Genomic DNA, 19,124 nt, shown 5'->3' on the forward strand with positions numbered 1-19,124 from the left:
TTCTCCTGTCCAGTTGGTGTGCCTTTCTGCTCCTAAAGATGGCCCTGCAGATAGGGTGCTATATGTACTTCACACCAATATTTTTCCCACAATATCGTGGTCAAGTCCCTGGAGCTCTCCTCATGAAATTTTTCTCTCCTGTGGACTGATGCCACCTAGATTTCAGTACTATCATAAAAAATCAGCTAGAGCAGCCACAGCTCCTCCCCTGAGATCAGGGTGTCTTATTCTCTGACATGGCAGAATAGAGGGGAGTTAAGGTACATAGGCAGGCATGGAAAGAGAAGGTTGGCTCTCTGATAAAGAAATCTTCAGGGTGGTTATCCCTAACATAGTTGCTCTTTTATCACAATGAAATGGTATGAAAATTACCTACCATGCATAGTCTTGCATGAAAACCAAAAAGAATAAATGCATACATGAATGTTTTAATCTTAAGGTGGCTATGTGGAACAGCCAAGAACATACAGTCAAGGACACCATGATCTATGATAAAAAGAGCATCTATGTTAGTGATGACCACCCTGAAGAATTATCTGCTTAGGTTTGGACACCATTTTAAATTGAATTTTTGTTATATTGGTGTCTTAATTTCTTGAGTTCTTTATATATTCTGGATATTAGCCCTCTGTCTGATATAATGTTGGTGAAGATCTTTTTGCAGTCTGTAGGCTGTTCATTTTTTTTGTTGACAGTGTCTTTTGCTTTACATAATCTTTTCAGTTACATAAGATCCTTTTTATTGATTGTGGATCTTAGAGCCTGAGCTGTTGATGTTATGTTCAAGAATTTGTCTCTTGTGCCAATGAGTTTGAGGCTCTTCCTCACTTTTTCTCCTAACAGATTAAATTTGTCTGGTTTCATGTTGAGGTCTTTGATCCATTTGGAGTTTAATTTTGTGCAGGGTGATAAGTATTGCATTTTTTAATGTAAATATCTAGTTAGACCAGCACCATTTGTTGAAGATGCTATCTTTTTTCCATTGTGGGGTTTTGGCTTCTTTGTCAAAAAAATGCAGTGTTCATAGGTGTATGTGTCTACTCCCAGGTCTTTGATTCCATTGATCCAATGGTCTGTTTATGTGCCAGTACCATGCCATTTTTATTACTGTTGCTTTATAGTACAACCTAATATTCGGGATAGAGATACCTCCAGAAGTTCTTTTATTGGAAAGGATTGTTTTAGCTATTCTTGGTTTTTTGTCTTTCCACATGAAATTGATAATGTAAACTTGTACAATCACTTTGGAAATCAATCTGATGCTTTCTTAGAATATCAAGAATAGTGCTACCTCAAGATCCAGCTATAGAACTCCTAGTTACATACCAGAAAGTTGCTCTGTATTACAGCAAGGGCATTTGCTCAAGTATGTTCATAGCAGCTTTAGTCATAATGGCCATAATCTGGAGATAACTTAGATGTCTTTCAACTGAGGAATGGTTACAGAAATGCAATGGAATAGTACTCAGCAATTCTAAACAAGGAAATCCTGAAAATTGTAGGCAAATTGATGGAACATGAAAAGATCATTCTGAGTGAGTTCACTCAGAAGCAGAAAGACACACATGGTACATACACACTTATAAGCAGATATTAGTCGTACAACATAGAATAAACATATTAAAATCTATAGATCTAAAGAAGCTAAACAACAAAGAAGATCCTAGGGTAGATGCTTAATTATCATTCAAAAGGGTGTTGGTATAATGTTCTTAAGGGATGTATACAATTTACCCTTGTTCATTCAAATGCTGATTTCTCTACCCCACAATCTTGTTTCAATCAGGACATTGCATTGTGATGCTTATTCTAAGCATCACCTGTCTCAAGTTTGTGTGAACATGCCACCATTTGTTCTCTGTATTGTCGATAAAATAATACAGAGCATAACGCTGAGCAACAGAGAAAATAGGGTATGACATGCTGGTCTGGATGGGAGGAGAAGGAAGCTAGTGGAAGGAATAGGAGAGCACAGGTCAGGAGGGGAGTACTTGGAACCAGGAGGAAAGATGAACTGCACCTGAGATATGACTAAAAGCAAGTATAATGTTGGAAATTCTGAATGGGAGGAAGCTATTTGGGCTGGGAGGTTTAGGATGGAGTAACTATTGCCCAGCATTGTGCTCTAGTTAAAATAAATAAATCCATACAGCTGGTTTAGAAATATCCACTGATTAGCTAAAAAGATAAATCAATAATAAATATTAATAACTCACAACAAAAGGGCAAACAAGATAGACACCAGAAGTTGCAGAAGGAAGGGAAAAGGACAGGAGCCTACCACAGATGTTCTTTGAAAGACTCTACCCAGCAGGGGATTGAAGGTGATGCTGAGACTCATAGCCAATCTTTGGCCAGAGCATAGGGAGTCTTGAGGAAAGAAGGGATAAAAGGACCTGGAGGGGACAGGAGCTCCAGAAGTAGACCAACAAAGCCAAAAACTTGGGTCTAGTGCTGCCCTGCAGAGACTGATGCACCAATGAATAACCATGCATGGGGTGGACCTAGCCCTCTTGTTCATATATAGCTGATAGGCAGCTCAGTATCCAAGTGGGTCCCATAGTAAAGGGAGCAGGAACAGTCTCTGAAAATGCTCACAACCTGCTCTTTAATCACTTCCGTTTGGTGGGGTGGCCTTTTCAGGACACAGTGAAAGATCATCCAGGCAGTCCTAATGTACCTTGATAGGCTAGGGTCAGATAGTAGGGAAGGAGGACCTCTCCTTTTCAGTGGACTAGGAAAGATGGATTGGAGGTTGAGGAAGAGAGAGGGATGGTAGGCCTGGGAGGGGAGGAGGGATGAGACTACAATAGGATTTTAAGGTGAATAAATTGTAAAAGATAAAATAAAAATTGGATAATTAACCTGGAAGCAATTCACAATATAGAAAAGAAATTCCACATTATTTCCATTACTGACAATGCACACAAACAATGACTCAGTTATGGTCTAAACCAAAGATGAATTTGGATTGCAAGTAGTGTGGGTAGATAACAATGCTTCATGTTTTCCTGTCTAAGCCCTTTGAAATCAGGTGAGGTGGGCAGCAGAAGAGAAATTAAGGGACCCTGAGAGTTCAGGAACATTGTTGCTGAATCAGGAGAACCTGATATAGCAGAGATTGAGAGTATGTCTAACCAATGTGGGGCCCATTTCTTTTCAGTATGTATCCCCTTGATCTCCTTTAGTTTTCTTATTGCTCTAGACAAAACTTCAAGTACTATATGGAAGAGACATGGAAAGAGTGAGAAGCCTTGTCTTGTCCCTTGTTTCAGTGGAATTACTTTAAGTTTCTCTCCATTTAACTTTATGTTTCCTAACATATTGCCTTTATTGTGTTTATATATGTGCCTCGTATCCCTGAGCTTTCAGCATAAGGGGTGCTGGATTTTTGTCAAAAACTTTTTCAGCATTTAATGAGATGATCATGTGTTTTTTTCCCTCAATTTGTTTATATGGTGGATAACATTGATGGATAAACATTCCATATATTTAAATACCCATGAGTACCTAACCTTAAGCTTACTTGATTATATGGGATGATATTTTTGATGTGTTCTTGGATTCAGTTTGTAAGTATTTTATTGAGTATTTTTGCATCAATATTCATGAGAAAAATTGGTATGAAATTATCTGTCTTTGTTGGGTCTTTGCGTGCTTTACATATCGTGGTGACCGTGGCCTCATAGAATGAGTTTGTCAGGGTTCTGTCTGTTTCTATTTTGTGTAATACTTTGAGGAGTGTTGAATTAGCTCATTTTTAAAAGTCTGGTAGATTCTGAAACCATTTGGTCCTGGGTTTTTGTTTCGATGTATTGGGTTTTGATTCCATATATTATGACAAATGTCACTGTCAACTACTGCCTATAGATATGTAGACCACCTTAGTCACATGAAACATCCTTCCATCCCCAGTAGTGGGAAGGGACTTCTTACTCTAATTGTGAATTTGCATATTTTGTACATGGGGAGGGTCTCCTAAGTTCAGTTGCTAGCAGTTTAGGCTATTGATACTGACAAAGGAACAACTGCTTTAAGGTACCCATAAGTCTGGCAGATGCTAATAGAGATGAAGTGTGATATGGTTACTGATTTTCTATATGGTGAGTGAAGGACCCAACAAACAGACACAGAGTGGTGATGAGCAGAAACCAGGGGACACACTGTTCTTTATCTGAGCCAGAATTCTAATGTAGGCTTAATAACAATCTGCTCTTCTAGGCAATCTCCCCTGTATATTTAGAAAAGGGGAGGAGTAGAGAAATATAGCCAAAGCAGGTATTCTTTTTCATTCCTTAATGCAGCTTTCTGTCCCCAGTCTCTTGTTTTCTGACCTCTCCAAAAGGAAAGGTTGCTTATGTAAACTCATCTGTTTCTTTCCTGGCTCTCTCAGACTCTACGGATAATATATTCAGAATCAGAGAGAAGCTCTGATGGCATAGGAACTTGAAGGAATGGCTGGCCCTAAGTATGATCCAGGCAAGTTGACACAGGATGAAGCTATTAAAAATTTCCACAGGAGACTCCAGCAGACTCAAACTCATTGTAGTGTCCATGAGTACAAGGTCAACTCAGCCTCAGCCATACCTGAAGTTACAGGGAGACCTAATATGTATCCAAGAAGAATCATCTAGCAATACCTGATAGAATGAATCTAGTGCCACCTGAAGATGGTGGTAAACACCTATAATCCCAGCACTCGGAGAGGGGATGCAAGAGGATCTCTGTGAGTTCCAGGCCAACCTGATCTACAAAGTGAGTCCGGGACAGTCAATGCTATATAGAGAAACCCTGTATGTATGTATATATTTTTATGTATGTATGTATGTATATATATATATATGTATATATATATGTATATATATAAAATCTATTGTCACCTTGACATCTGAGCACAAGAAATTCCAGAGAAATTATCTCAAGAAGTAACCAGAGACAATTTTGCATTTTTGAAATCAATTACTGTTTTCTACTCAATTTATCCTTATGAACTAGAAAGTTCTATCTTACTACTCAAAAATTTAATTTTTCTTTAATACTAGAATTAAGATACCAATACAGAATAGAATATATTTGTGTGTTATTTTACCTGAAATTATTTTTACATTTATTATTTAATTAAAAAAATTTCTCTGCAGAACACTCTGTCACTACTTTGTTTCCATGTATGTCCATGATTTCACCTCTTCATCCACTAGTCCTGGCATCTAGGATTCATTAATACGTTGCCAGTTGGAGATGAGGGAGGGAGGGAGGGTCTGAGAGGGAATGAGGGATCGGGACACGGCTGGGATACAGAGTTAATAAAATGTAACTGATATGAAAAAAATAAAATTAAAAAAAAATGGCTCAAAAAAATATGTTGCCAGTTCAGAGCCTGGCATAGAGTTCTTTGAGTTGACACTGTTAAATTCACAGGTGTAAGCACAAGATCTACTCTCAGGTAGCACCAGGAAGGGAGAATGCCATGTTCTACCTCATCACCTAATGCCCTGACACCCATTCATTTGGGATGTTTCCTCCAGTACCTGTGTTAACTGTCTAGACTTGTTAAACAGCTAAATGCCTTGTGATATATTTTAGTTACCATCATCACTGCTGTTTCGGTTAGGTTTCCATTGCTGTATTGAAGCGTTGTGACCAAAAGCAAGTTGGGAAAGAAAAGATTTCTTTCTTCATACAATTCTCAGATTACAGTCTATCTCAGGACAGGAATGCAATACATGAACCTGGAGATAGAAATTTATGCAGAGAGCATGGAAGAGTGCTGCTCTTCAGCACCAACTTCCCAGAGTGGCACCACCCACAGTGAGCTGGGCCTTTTAATCTCAATCACCCCCCCCCAAAAAAAAAAAGCCACACAAGTTTGCCCATGTTCCAGTCGGGAAGGGGAATTTTCTCAATTGAGATTCATCTTCTCAGATAACCCCAGCCTGTGACAAACTGACAACAAACACAGCTGGGTTCCCTGCACCATATCTTTAACTCTGCTGTAAAATTATGTTGTGTTCTTGTCCGCTGGGCTAATTTTTCTTGAATTAATTGAAAAACAACTTCACTGTTTTGATGACGGGTAAACTGCAATGTTTTCCAACCGTATGTGAAAAGCAAAAACTGGTCATCACACTGAGTCTGTAAGTCCTATTATTGAACAGTAGGATTTTATTTTCCACACAGTGATTTTAATTTTCTTTAAAGACAGGGCAAAATAGTTTATAGAAGTTTCAATATTTTTTTCTTGCATCCTTCTTGTTTATATGTCTTTTCTCTATGCTATAAAAGCCTCAGGCTCACTGCCTTTTGTTTGTTTGTTTGCTTTTCTTAGATGCAGGGAGTTACTGAGCTCTATCTGAAACTTAAACTCTGCAAGCACCAGCCTGAGTAAAGGATCAACTAACTATCTGCTCTGTTTCTTTAAGAATTAAAGCCCTGCATTGTTTCTTCCTTGAGGATTGATTTTTTTTTCCTTTTTGAGGTTATAATTCAATCACAACATTTCTCTCTTTCCTTTCCTCACTCCAAGCCCTCCTGTTCATGTATATTCTTAAATATAAACATTGACTCCATAAAATGTTGCTTTTTAATATGTTATCATGGCTAAGAACTCTCCACTTGGCAACCAACTGGTGTTGGGAAGACCATCTATCCAACTCCCAGCACTCCTTAATGGCCTGCTTTTGTTTGTGTAGGTTGAGGCTTTGTGAAATTCACTCTATTCATCTTGAAATGCTCCCTGGTGTTCATTGGCGTGCTCACTTGTGTTCAAATCATGCCTTGGCAATCATGTTGGTGAGACTTTATGGGTCTAGCATCTGATATTAGTAAAAGACACAATTTGAGAGTACACTTCCTGATCTTCTGGCTCTTATACTCTTTTTGCCTCCCTTTTTGCAATGTTTTCTGAGCCTTACAAATGACAGGGTTGTGTAGATATATCCTGAGATATTGCCCAGTTTTCCTGTGATAAAATTCCCATGATTAAATCATTTTTATTCTACATAACTTCATACCATGAAGTTTTCCCAAATAAGCATTTATGTAAGATATTTTGAAATGCAGAATTAAACATTTCTTGATGAGCTATACTTCTTTTTGTGCATGTTTTGCCTGAATTCCCCATCTCCCCTGGAGACTATCATCAGCCTTTTTCACAATTTGCATACTTCTTTTTTTTTCAATTTCTTTCTTTTTTATTTTATTTTTAATTTTTTTATCAGTTACATTTTATTAACTCTGTATCCCAGCCGTGTCCTGATCCCCCATTCCCTCCCAGTCCCTCCCTCATCTCCACCGTGCCCCTTTCCAAGTCCACTGATAGGGGGGACCTCCTCCCCATTCATCTGATCCTGTTTTATCAGGTATCTTCAGGACTGGCTGCAAAGCCCTCCTCTGTGGCCTAACAGGACTGCTCCTCCCTTCGGGGGTGGGGAGACCAAAGAGACAGTCATTGAGTTCCTGTTACAAATAGTCCTTGTTCCCGTCACTTTGGGAAACCAATTGGTTACTGAGCTACCACAGGCTACATCTGAACGGAGGTTCTAGGTTATATCCATACATGGTCCTTGGTTGAATGTCAGTCTCAGAAAAGACCCTGTGCCCAGATATATTTGGTCCTTGTGGAGCTCCTATCCTTTCCCATTCAGACTAACTCCCCTTCTTTCTTATGATTCCCTGTACTCTGCAAAAGGTTTGGTCATGGGTCTTTGCTTTGAAAACACTGCTAGTTAGAGTCTTTCAGATGCGCTCAGTAGACTCCTGCCATACGTTCAATGCACATCCCATCTGTCTTTCTAAATGAGGATTGATCATCTTACCCCATGTCTGCTCAATTGATTATCTTTTTTAGGTGTATAGATTTCATTATGTTTATCATATCTTATAGGTCTAGATAAGTGAGTATATCCCATGTTTGTCTTTCTCCTTCTGGGATATTTCACTCAGAATGATCTTTTCTAGATCCCACCATTTGCCTGCAAATTTCATGATTTCCTCCTTTTTGATTGCTGAGTAGTATTCCATTGTGTAAAAATACCACAATTTCTGTACCCATTCCACCGTTGATGGACATCTGGGTTGTTTCCAGGTTCTGGCTATTACAAATAGAGCTGCTATAAACATGGTTGAGCAAGTGTCCTTTTTGTGTACTTGAACAAACTTTGGGTATATACCTAGCAGTGGTATAGCTGGGTCTGGAGGAAGCACTATTCCTATTTGTCTTAGAAAGCGCCAGATAGCTTTCCAGAGTGGTTGTACCAGTTTACATTCCCACCAGCAGTGGAGGAGGGTTCCCCTTTCTCCACAACCTCTCCAGCATGTGTTATCGCTTGAGTTTTTCATCTTGGCCATTCTGATGGGTGTAAGGTGATATCTCAGGGTCGTTTTGATTTGCATTTCCCTGATGGCTAATGAGGATGAGCATTTCTTTAAGTGTTTTTCTGCCATTCGATATTCCTCTGTCGAGAATTCTCTGTTTAGCTCTGTTCCCCATTTTTTAATTGGATTACTTGGATTGCTGCTTTTCAGCTTCTTTAGTTCTTTGTATATACTGGATATTAGTCCTCTGTCAGATAAAGGGTTAGTGAAGATTCTTTCCCAATCTGTAGTCAGTCGTTTTGTTTTGATGACGGGATCCTTTGCTTTACAGAAACTTTTCAGTTTCATGAGGTCCCATTTATTGATTGTTGCTCTTAGAGCCTGTACTGTTGGTGTTCTGTTCAGGAAGTTGTCTCCTGTGCCAATGAGTTCTAGGCTGTTACCCACTTTTTTTTCCAATTGATTTAGGGTATCTGGTTTTATGTTGAGGTCCTTGATCCACTTTAACTTTAGTTTTGTGTAGGGTGATAAATATGGATCTATTTTCATTTTTCTGCATGTAGACATCCATTTGGTCCAGCACCATTTGTTGAAGATGCTGTCTTTTTTCCATTGAATGGATTTGGCTTCTTTTATCGAGTATTCATAGGTGTGTGGATTTATTTCTGGGTCTTCTATGCGGTTCCATTGATCCTCCTTTCTGTTTCTATGCCAATACCATGCAGTTTTTATTACTGTTGCCCTGTAGTACAGCTTGAGATCAGGAATGGAGATACCTCCAGATGATCTGTTGTTGTACAGGATCGTTTTGGAGATTCTGGGTTTTTTGTTTCTCCATATGAAGCTGAGAATCTTTTTTTCGAGGTCTGTAAAGAATTGAGTTGGTATTTTGATGGGAATTGCATTGAATCTGTAGATTGCTTTTGGCAGTATGGCCATTTTCACAATGTTAATCCTACCAATCCATGAGCACAGAAGATCTTTCCATCTTCTGATATCTTCCTTGATTTCTTTCTTCAGAGACTTGAAATTTTTCTCAAACAGGTCTTTCACTTGCTTGGTTAGAGTCACACCAAGGTACTTTATGTTATTAGTGGCTATTGTGAATGGTGTTGTTTTCCTAATTTTTTTCTCAGCCTTTTTGTCTTTGGTATATAGGAGGGCTTCTGATTTTTTTGAGTTGATTTTGTATCCTGCCACTTTGCTGAAGGTGTTTATCAGCTGAAGGAGTTCTCTGGTTGAGTTTTTGGGGTCGCTCATGTATACTATCATATCATCTGCAAATAGTGACACTTTGACCTCTTCCTTTCCGATTTGTATCCCCTTGATCTCCTTTAGTTGTCTTATTGCTCTGGCTAGGACTTCAAGTACTATGTTGAAGAGATATGGGGACAATGGACAGCCTTGTCTTGTCCCTGATTTCAGTGGGATTGATTTAAGTTTCTCTCCATTGAATTTGATGTTAGCTATAGGCTTGCTATATATTGCCTTTACTATGTTTAGGTATGTGCCTTGTATCCCTGATCTCTCCAAGACTTTAAACATGAATGGGTGTTGGACTTTGTCAAATGCTTTTTCGGCATCTAAGGAGATGATCATCTGCTTTTTCTCCTTCAGTTTGTTTATGTAGTGGATTACATTGATGGATTTCCGTATGTTGAACCACCCTTGCATGCCTGGGATGAAACCTACTTGGTCATGGTGGATGATATCTTTGATATGTTCTTAGATTCTGTTTGCAAGTATTTTATTGAGTATTTTTGCGTCAATGTTCATAAGAGAGATAGGCCTGAAGTTCTCTTTCTTTGTTGGGTCTTTGTGTGGTTTAGGTATCAAGGTGATTGTGGCTTCATAGAATGAGTTTGGTAGTGTTCCTTCTGTTTCTATTTTGTGGAATAGCTTGAGGAGAATTGGAGTTAGCACTTCTTTGAAGGTCTTGTAGAATTCTGCGCTGAAGCCATCTGGTCCAGGGCTTTTTTTGGAGGGGAGACTGTTAATGACTGCTTCGATTTCCTTGGGAGATATAGGGCTATTCAGTCTTTCTACCTGATCTTGACTTAGTTTTGGTAGATGGAATCTTTCCAGAAAATTATCCATTTCATTTAGATTCTCAAATTTTGTGGCATATAGGCTTTTGTAGTATGACCTAATAATTGTTTGGATTTCCTCAATGTCTGTGGTTATGTCCCCATTTTCATTTCTGATTTTGCTGATCTGGATAGTTTCTCTCTGCTTTTTAGTTAGTTTGGCTAAGGGTTTGTCTATCTTGTTGATTTTCTCAAAGAACCAGCTTTTTGTTTCATTGATTCTTTGGATAGTTTTATTTGTTTCTAGTTGATTGATTTCAGCCCTTAGTTTGATTATTTCCAGCCATCTGCTCCTCTTGGGTGTATCTGCTTCTTTTTTTTCTAGGGTTTTCAGTTGGGCCATTAAGTTGTTTGTATGTGATGTTACGAATTTCTTCTTGCAGGCACTTAGTGCTATAAATTTTCCTCTGAGCACTGCTTTCAATGTGTCCCATAAATTTGGGTATGTTGTGCCTTCCTTTTCATTGAATTCTAAGAAGTCTTTAATTTCTTTCTTTATTTCTTCCTTAACCCAGCTGTCATTGAGTAGTAAGTTGTTCAGTTTCCATGTGTGTGTCGGCTTTTTGTTGTTTCTGTTGTTGTTGATGTCTAGCTTTAGTCCATGGTGGTCAGATAGTATACAAGGGATTATTTCAATCCTTTTGTATCTGTTGAGGCTTGCTTTGTGACCCACTATATGGTCTATTTTGGAAAAGGTTCCATGCGGTGCTGAAAAGAAGGTGTAGTCTTTTGAGTTTGGGTGAAAAGATCTGTAGACGTCTATTAGGTCCATTTGATTTAGGGATTCTGTGAGCGCTTTTATTTCCCTATTTAGTGTCTGTCTAGTTGATCTGTTCCTTGGTGAGAGTGGATAGAGTGTTGAAGTCTCCCACTATTAAGGTATTAGGATCAATGTATGATTTAAGCTTTAATAATGTTTCATTTATGAATGTCGGTGCTCTTGTATTTGGGGCATAGATATTCAAGATTGTGATGTCCTCTTGGTGGATTTTTCCTTTGATGAGAATATAGTGGCCCTCCTTATCTTTTTTGATTAACTTGGGTTGAAAGTCTATTTTATTAGATATTAGGATGGCTACTCCAGCTTGTTTTCTGGAACCATTTGCTTGAAAAACAGTTTTCCAGCCTTTTACTCTGAGGTAGTGTTTGTCTTTGTTGCATAGGTGTGTTTCTTGGATGCAACAGAATGTTGGATCCTGTTTCCTTGACCATTCTGTTAGTCTGTGTCTTTTTATTGGTGAGTTGAGTCCATTGATATTGATAGATAATAGTGACCAATGCATGTTAGTTCCTTTTGTAATGGAGTCGATGATCTAACTCTGTTTCATTGCTTGTTTTCTTTTCATTTTTGTTGGGACATTATCTGTATGCCCTGTTTTCTTGGGTGAATTTGTTTTCATTGGATTGGAGTTTTCCTTCTAGTATCTTCTGTAGGGATGGTTTGCTGTGTAGATATTGTGTAAATTTCGTTTTGTCATGGAATATTTTATTTTCTCCATCTATGTTGATTGAAAGCTTTGCAGGGTATAGTAGTCTGGGTTGACATTTGTGATCTCTTAGAGTCTCCATGATACTTGCCCAGGCCCTTCTGGCTTTCATAGTTTCTGATGAGAAGTCCGGTGTGATTCTGATAGGTCTACCGTCATATGTTACTTGGCCTTTTTCCCTTACTGCTTTTAATATCTTTTCTTTGTTCTGTAGATTTAGTGTTTTGACTATGATGTGACGTGATGTGTTTCTTTTCTGGTCTAGTCTATTTGGAGTTCTGTAGGCCTCTTGTATATTTATGGACATCTCTTTCTTTAAGTTAGGAAAAATTTCTTCTATGATTTTCTTGAAAATATTTTCTGGACCTTGGAGTCTGCAGTCTTCTTTTTCATGAATTCCTATTATTCTTAGATTTTTGTCTTTTCATAGCATCCTTGATTTCTTGGATATTTTGTGATTGGAACTTTTCTGATTTTACTTTTTCTTTGAGAGAAGTATCCATTTCTGCAAGTGTGTCTTCAGCTCCAGAGATTCTCTCTTCCATCTCTTGTATTCTGTTGGTGATGCTTACTTTTATGGTTCCTGATCTTTTCTCCAAGTTCTCCAGCTCAAGGGTTTTCTCATTTTGTGTTTTCTTTATTGATTCTAATTCTGTTTTCATGCCTTGCACCATTTCTTTCATTTGTTTGAATTTGGATTCCTGACTCTCTACGATGGCCTCTATTTCTTTTTTCATTTCCTTCTTATATGCCACTAATTTTTCCTCTACTTGTGTATCTATTTGTTTGGCTATGTTTGCCTGTGTTTCTTTAAGGATATTGTCTATTTCTTCTTTCTTTGCCTCCAATTGACTGGCCATCTCTTTGAAAGACTTGTTCATTTCCTCCTTATGAGCCTCAAATAATTGGGCAAGCATGGCTTTAAAATCATTTTCCTGTGCTTCTGCTGAATTGGAGTATCCATCGATTTTAGGGTTTGCTGGTGAAGTCATGATGTCCTGATTTATGTTGGAAGTGTTCTTTTGCCTACCCCTGGCCATTGGCTTATCTGAAACCTTCCCTGTTTGTTTTTGGATTCTGCAGATCAGACTGGTGCTGTCTCTCACTGGTATCTGGAGAGTTCTTCAGGAAGCTGAGCACTCTCAGCGTGTGCTGAGGACTAGCTGTACCTGTGGGAGGAAAGTACGCAGGTGCAAACGGGGCAAATGCAAGCGTGTGTGTGCGCGCGCGTGTGTGTGTGTCTGTGTGTGTAAGTGTGCGTGGATGAGTTTCTCGAGGGACAGAGTGATGGCTAATGTTGAACCCTTGAGTGTGTGGGAGGGGCTCTGCACTGTATATGTCACAGGCACTAATGATGATCGCAGAGCAATTTCTGGCATTAACTGTCTTAACTCCTCAATCAGGCCCACAGGGCAGGAACTTCAATGTCCCTAGTGCCCCTCTGTTTCCCAAAGTGTGTATGTGGGTGGGAGGGGGGTTCGATGCCTGGCTTCTGATTTAGAAGGACCCAGGATCTGGGGAACTGCAGATTCTCAAGGGTGCACTCACTTACAGGCAGGTCACTTGGCAGAGATCTTGGTATCTGGGGCTCTCTGCTCTCTGGTTTGGCCCTGCTTCTTTGACGTGTTCCGCCAGTTCTGTGCTGCTGTCACTGCCAGGTTCTGAGGTCTTGCTGCAGCTGGAGATTTCAGGGTGGTCACTTCAGCAGGGATGGGGTAACCAGGCTCTCTGTTCTCTGGTTTGGCCCTGATTAGTCTTAAACTGGAGGGCTGTGGTGCCCCGCCAGTTCAGTGCTGCTCTGCTGCCACTTCCCGCTGTAACTGGAGACTGGGTTGCTAGTCCCAGTGCTTTCTGGGAAGTCCTGGGATCTCTTCATTGTGCTCTCCAAGCTTGGGAGGCCCAGGGCCTGGTGTGTCCAGGTTGTATGACGTTTCTGCTTGGTTTTGGTGAGTATATAGCGTATTCTCTGTCACTGTGTGATTGTGTGGGCCGTACCGGCAGTGATGGCAATCCTGCAGAGCTAGTATGGTGTCTAGCAGATTCGCGCCCTGGGAGGATGGTGCAGCTGCTTCGCGAATCTGGGACTCCGGGACAGGTACTGCTGGCTTTTGTCTGCTGCTAAAGTGCTTGGGGCTCCGCCTCAGCGGCTGTATACCCCAGGCAGTTAGGTCTGCGCTGAGAAAGATGAGTCCGCTGTGCAGCTGTGCCGAGGAGGAAGGAGGTCTGGGGGAAGGGAGTGCCACAAGAACAAAGGATCTTTTCTCTCCCTCCCCAAGCAAGTCTCTGGGTGACCAGAGACCAAAGTTTTCACCTCCTGCGATGTTCCCTGTTGTTCAGAAAGCCTCGCCGTGGTTTTCCTGGGTTGGGGGTCTTTCCATTCTCCAACTCAGAAGATCAGGTATCCCACTGCTCAGAAACTGTGTGTGCTAGTCGCCATCTTGGCTCCGCCCTCCATTTGCATACTTCTGAATTGCCAAAATTTTTCTTTGTTTTTGTTTCAACAGGTATTTACAGTAATATTTCTAAATTCTTTTCAGTATCTAATAGTGTATATTCACGGTTCTTTTTTCTTTCTAAAATTTAGCAGGATTTAGCATTTTCCATGTCAGTGCTAAAAGAAAATCAGCTAAATTTCTACTAAAAATATAGTGAAATATGTTTACTATATTGATCTATTCAATAAGAACACAGTTTTGTGTGTGACATTAGGACATCTTAATCACCAATATGCTGAATCCATAGGTGTTTAAGGATCCATCTCATCCTAACTGAAGCTATTTAGTTTTTCTACTTAATTTCCTAACATTTTCTTTGACATGTGGCTATGCAGCTGTTCATCTGTTCATGATCTGTGTTAATAATAAAGATACCAGCATGTATATAGGAGACAGAGCTCATCTTCTCAAGGATGAAACAGATATTGAAGCCTCAAAGACATACACCCATTTGTATTTATGCCCTTGCTGAATGACCTACTTAACAAGAAAACCCAGAGCTTTGGAAAGATGAGTGAGGCCTCAGCTCTTGAAATAGTCAAACACACAGAATTGCCTTGGCTTCCCATTCTTCATGAACAGGTAGCTTCTTTCCAACAATTTATTATCTGTAACCGTGGTCCTGGACCTGTTTGTTTAACTTCATAATATTTATAGAATTAGTGGCTTTTGCAATAAGAAGTCAAGAGTCTTGAGCTCAGTGATTCAAGAATGAACTCAGACTTTGATTTGTTCATAATGGATTTGAAATGGTATAATGAATGATGCAGTGACTGCCATTGTCATTAATCCAGTGAATTAATTGACTATACATTGAGATGACATTTCATTGACATGAGATTTTTAAAGTCAAGAGGTAGATAGCAGTGAGATAAATAGAGGAAACTGAGAGAGTGATAAAGTAGTGATTGTAATATCTTCTCATGGAAGTTTTAACTGGTGCAGGCACTTAGCAAAGGAGTGAGGCATTTTCTCAATGAATGATGATACTTATATCTTACTTATCTATACAAGTCATCAGTAAATATATGTTCATGGAAACTCTTGAAATTTGAATACTAATGTGAGAATGTAGCAAATGTCGGTCAGAATTCATTGCTCACATAACCACAAAATTTTCTAGCCACTTTGGAAAGAAATACTTTCCACAAAATAGTCACAATATGTCCTAGAAAATATGGTACTATTTATCTGTCCCCAAAGGATAGAAACATACATTTGTCCACAGGAACACTTGAAAGCTGTCAGATAAAATCTGTAGTAAAAATGATTATGAATAAAAAGGTTGAAACTAAATGCCTCCAAACTGATTTAGGTTGGGCCACATGTAGTGCATCCATAGAATTTAATTTGAAGGTAATAAGTACCTGATAGTACAAAATTGTACCGTTTGGTACAAGTCCAAAACATCAAACTCATATAATGTCTCAATATAAAAAGTGATACAGACACCCAAACATTTTAATTATAAGCCAAAATTATAAGTCTACTGTAATTCCAACTAATAATGGTTTCTTTTCAAAGCATTATATTCTGACTTCAAATAATGCGAAAGTTGCACTACTCTGCAAGTATAAAATGTATAATTTAGGGAGGGTAAAACAGTGGTCCAGATATGAAATAAACATAATTTTTAAAAAGGTTCATTTCCTTGTTTTTATTTGCTGAGTAGTATTCCATTGTGTAAATATACCACAATTTCTGTATCCATTCTTCAATTGAGGAACATCTGTGTTGTTTTCAGATTCTGGCTATTATGAATAAAACTGCTATAAACATGGTTGAACAAATGTCCCTGTTGTATACTTAAGCATATTTTGGATATATGCCTGGGAGTGTCATATCTGGATCTTGTTGAAGCACTATTCCAAATTGTCTGAGAAAATACCAGACTGATGCATAAAGTTATTGTACAAGTTTATGTTTCCACCAGCAGTGGAGGAGGGTTCCCTTTTCTCCACAGCCTCTCCAGCATTTGTAGTCACTTGAGTTTTTATTTTATCTTATTATTTTATTTTATTTTATTTTATTTTATTTCATTTTATTTTAAGGACTCTGTTTAGCTTCATACCCAAATTGCTTTAATTTTTATTTTTTATATTAATCACAGGTTATTTACTTTGTGTCCCAGCTGTAGCCCCCTCCTTCATTCCCTCTCAATCCCACCCTCTCTCCCTCATCTCCTTCCTGCACCTCTCTAAGTTCACCGATAGGGGAGGTCCTCCACCCCTTCTATCTTACCTTAGTTTATCAGGTCTCATCGGGACTGGCTGAAGTGTCCTCCTCTGTGGCCTAGCAAGGCTGCTCCTCTCTTGGAGTGGGTGTGGGGAAGTCAAAGAGCCCGCCATTGAGTTCATGTCAGAGACAGTCTCTGTTTTCTTTTCTTTTTTTTATTTTTAATTTTTTTTAATGTTTTTATTTTATTTTATTTTATTTTATTTTATTTTCAATGCAGTTTATTCAGGAACATTGAACAATCCTCGGACCCCGGGGAAAGCCAGCCCACAGCTTAAATAGCCTCTGGGTAGCCAACCCAGGCGTGCCACGGGGGCAATGCAGATAGGTCCACATACATGGAAGCAAGCCAGATCCTCGGCCTTAGCCAAATGTGGAGTTGTTTGTGACAGAGAGCACTCACCATCGGGAAGGTGGAAGGCAGAAACCAGCTCCATCTTTAAGGCATAGCATTCCGCAGCTCTCTACAGTTCCCCCTTTTTGTTTTAGACGCATCAGGCAAGAGTAGAGGTCTGATCTCTGATATTAGAAATAAATTGGGACTTTGTACAGATGTTCATTTAGGTGTCATCCACCCAAAGAGCATCAGACCCGTCTGATACCTAAATAGACCTATATCCCCCAAAGAAATAGAAGCGGTCATCAAAAGTCTCCCATCCAAAAAAAGCCCAGGACCAGATGGCTTCAGCGCAGAATTCTACCAGACCTTCGAAGAAGAGCTAACACCAATTCTCTTCAAACTATTCCACAAAATAGAAACAGAAGGAATATTACCAAATTCATTCTATGAAGCCACAGTCACCTTGGTACCTAAACCTCACAAAGACTCAACAAAGAAAGAGAATTTCCGGCCAATCTCCCTTATGAACATTGATGCAAAAATACTTAATAAAATACTTGCAAACCGAATCCAAGAACACATCAAAGATATTATCCACTATGACCAAGTAGGCTTCATCCCAGGTATGCAGGGGTGGTTCAATATACGGAAATCCATCAATGTGATCCACCATATTAACAAACTGAAAGAAAAAAAACCACATGATAATCTCCCTAGATGCTGAAAAAGCCTTTGACAAAATCCAACATCCATTCATGTTCAAAGTATTGGAGAGATCAGGGATACAAGGCACATATCTAAACATAGTAAAGGCGATATACAGCAAGCCTATAGCCAACATCAAACTGAATGGAGAGAAACTTAAAGCAATCCCACTGAAATCAGGGACAAGACAAGGCTGCCCACTCTCTCCATATCTCTTCAACATAGTGTTGGAAGTCCTTGCTACAGCAATAAGACAGTTGAAGGAGATCAAGGGGATACAAATTGGAAAGGAAGAAGTCAAATTATCACTATTTGCAGATGATATGATAGTATACGTGAGTGACCCCAAAAACTCTACCAGGGAACTCCTACAGCTGATAAACACCTTCAGCAATGTGGCAGGATACAAAATTAACTCAAAAAAATCAGTAGCCCTCCTGTATACAAAAGACAAAAGGGCTGAGAAAGAAATTAAGGAAACAACACCCTTCACAATAGCCACAAATGACATAAGGTACCTTGGAGTAACCCTAACCAAGGAAGTCAAAGACTTGTATGAAAAAAATTTCAAATCTCTGAAGAAAGAATTAGAAGAAGATATGAGAAGATGGAAAGATCTCCCATGCTCATGGCTTGGTAGGATTAACATAGTAAAAATGGCCATCTTACCAAAAGCAATCTACAGATTCAATGCAATGCCCATCAAATTACCAACACAATTCTTTACAGACCTGGAAAGGAAAATTCTCAACTTCATATGGAATAACAAGAAACCCAGAATTGCTAAAACAATCCTCTACAATAAAAGATCTTCTGGAGGTATCTCCATCCCTGATCTTAAGTTGTACTATAGAGCAACAGTTTTAAAAACTGCATGGTACTGGCATAGAAACAGAATGGTGGATCAATGGAACCGAACAGAGGACCCAGAAATAAACCCACACACTTATGGACACCTGATCTTTGACAAAGATGCCAAAACCATACAATGGAAAAAAGATAGCATCTTCAACAAATGGTGCTGGTCTAACTGGATGTCTACATGTAGAAAAATGAAAATAGATCCATACTTGTCACCCTGCACAAAACTGAAGTCCAAGTGGATCAAAGACCTCAACATAAAACCAGACACATTAAATCGGCTTGAAAAAAAAGTGGGAAATACCCTAGAACTCATTGGTACAGGGGGAAACTTCCTGAACAGAACACCAACAGCACAGGCTCTAAGAGCAACAACCAATAAATGGGACCTCATGAAACTGAAAAGCTTCTGTAAAGCAAAGGACACCGTCATCAAAACAAAGCGACCACCTACAGATTGGGAAAGAATCTTCACCAACCCTTTATCTGTTTTCTTTACTAGGGAAACCCACTTGTTTGCTGAGCTGCCATGGGCTACATCCAAGCAGGGGTTCTAGGTTATATCCATGCATGGTCATTGGTTGGAGAAACAGTCTCAGAA

General features: G+C 39.2%; 1 gene segment (V, D, J or C); it reads right to left on the reverse strand.

Moving 5' to 3' along the window:
- LOC110540899 (immunoglobulin lambda-1 light chain-like) overlaps nucleotides 1–19,124 on the reverse strand; it is a 592,635-nt gene that overhangs the window by 196,126 nt on the left and 377,385 nt on the right.

This window comes from Meriones unguiculatus, chromosome 17 (assembly GCF_030254825.1).
Source record: "Meriones unguiculatus strain TT.TT164.6M chromosome 17, Bangor_MerUng_6.1, whole genome shotgun sequence".
Lineage (NCBI taxonomy): Eukaryota > Metazoa > Chordata > Mammalia > Rodentia > Muridae > Meriones > Meriones unguiculatus.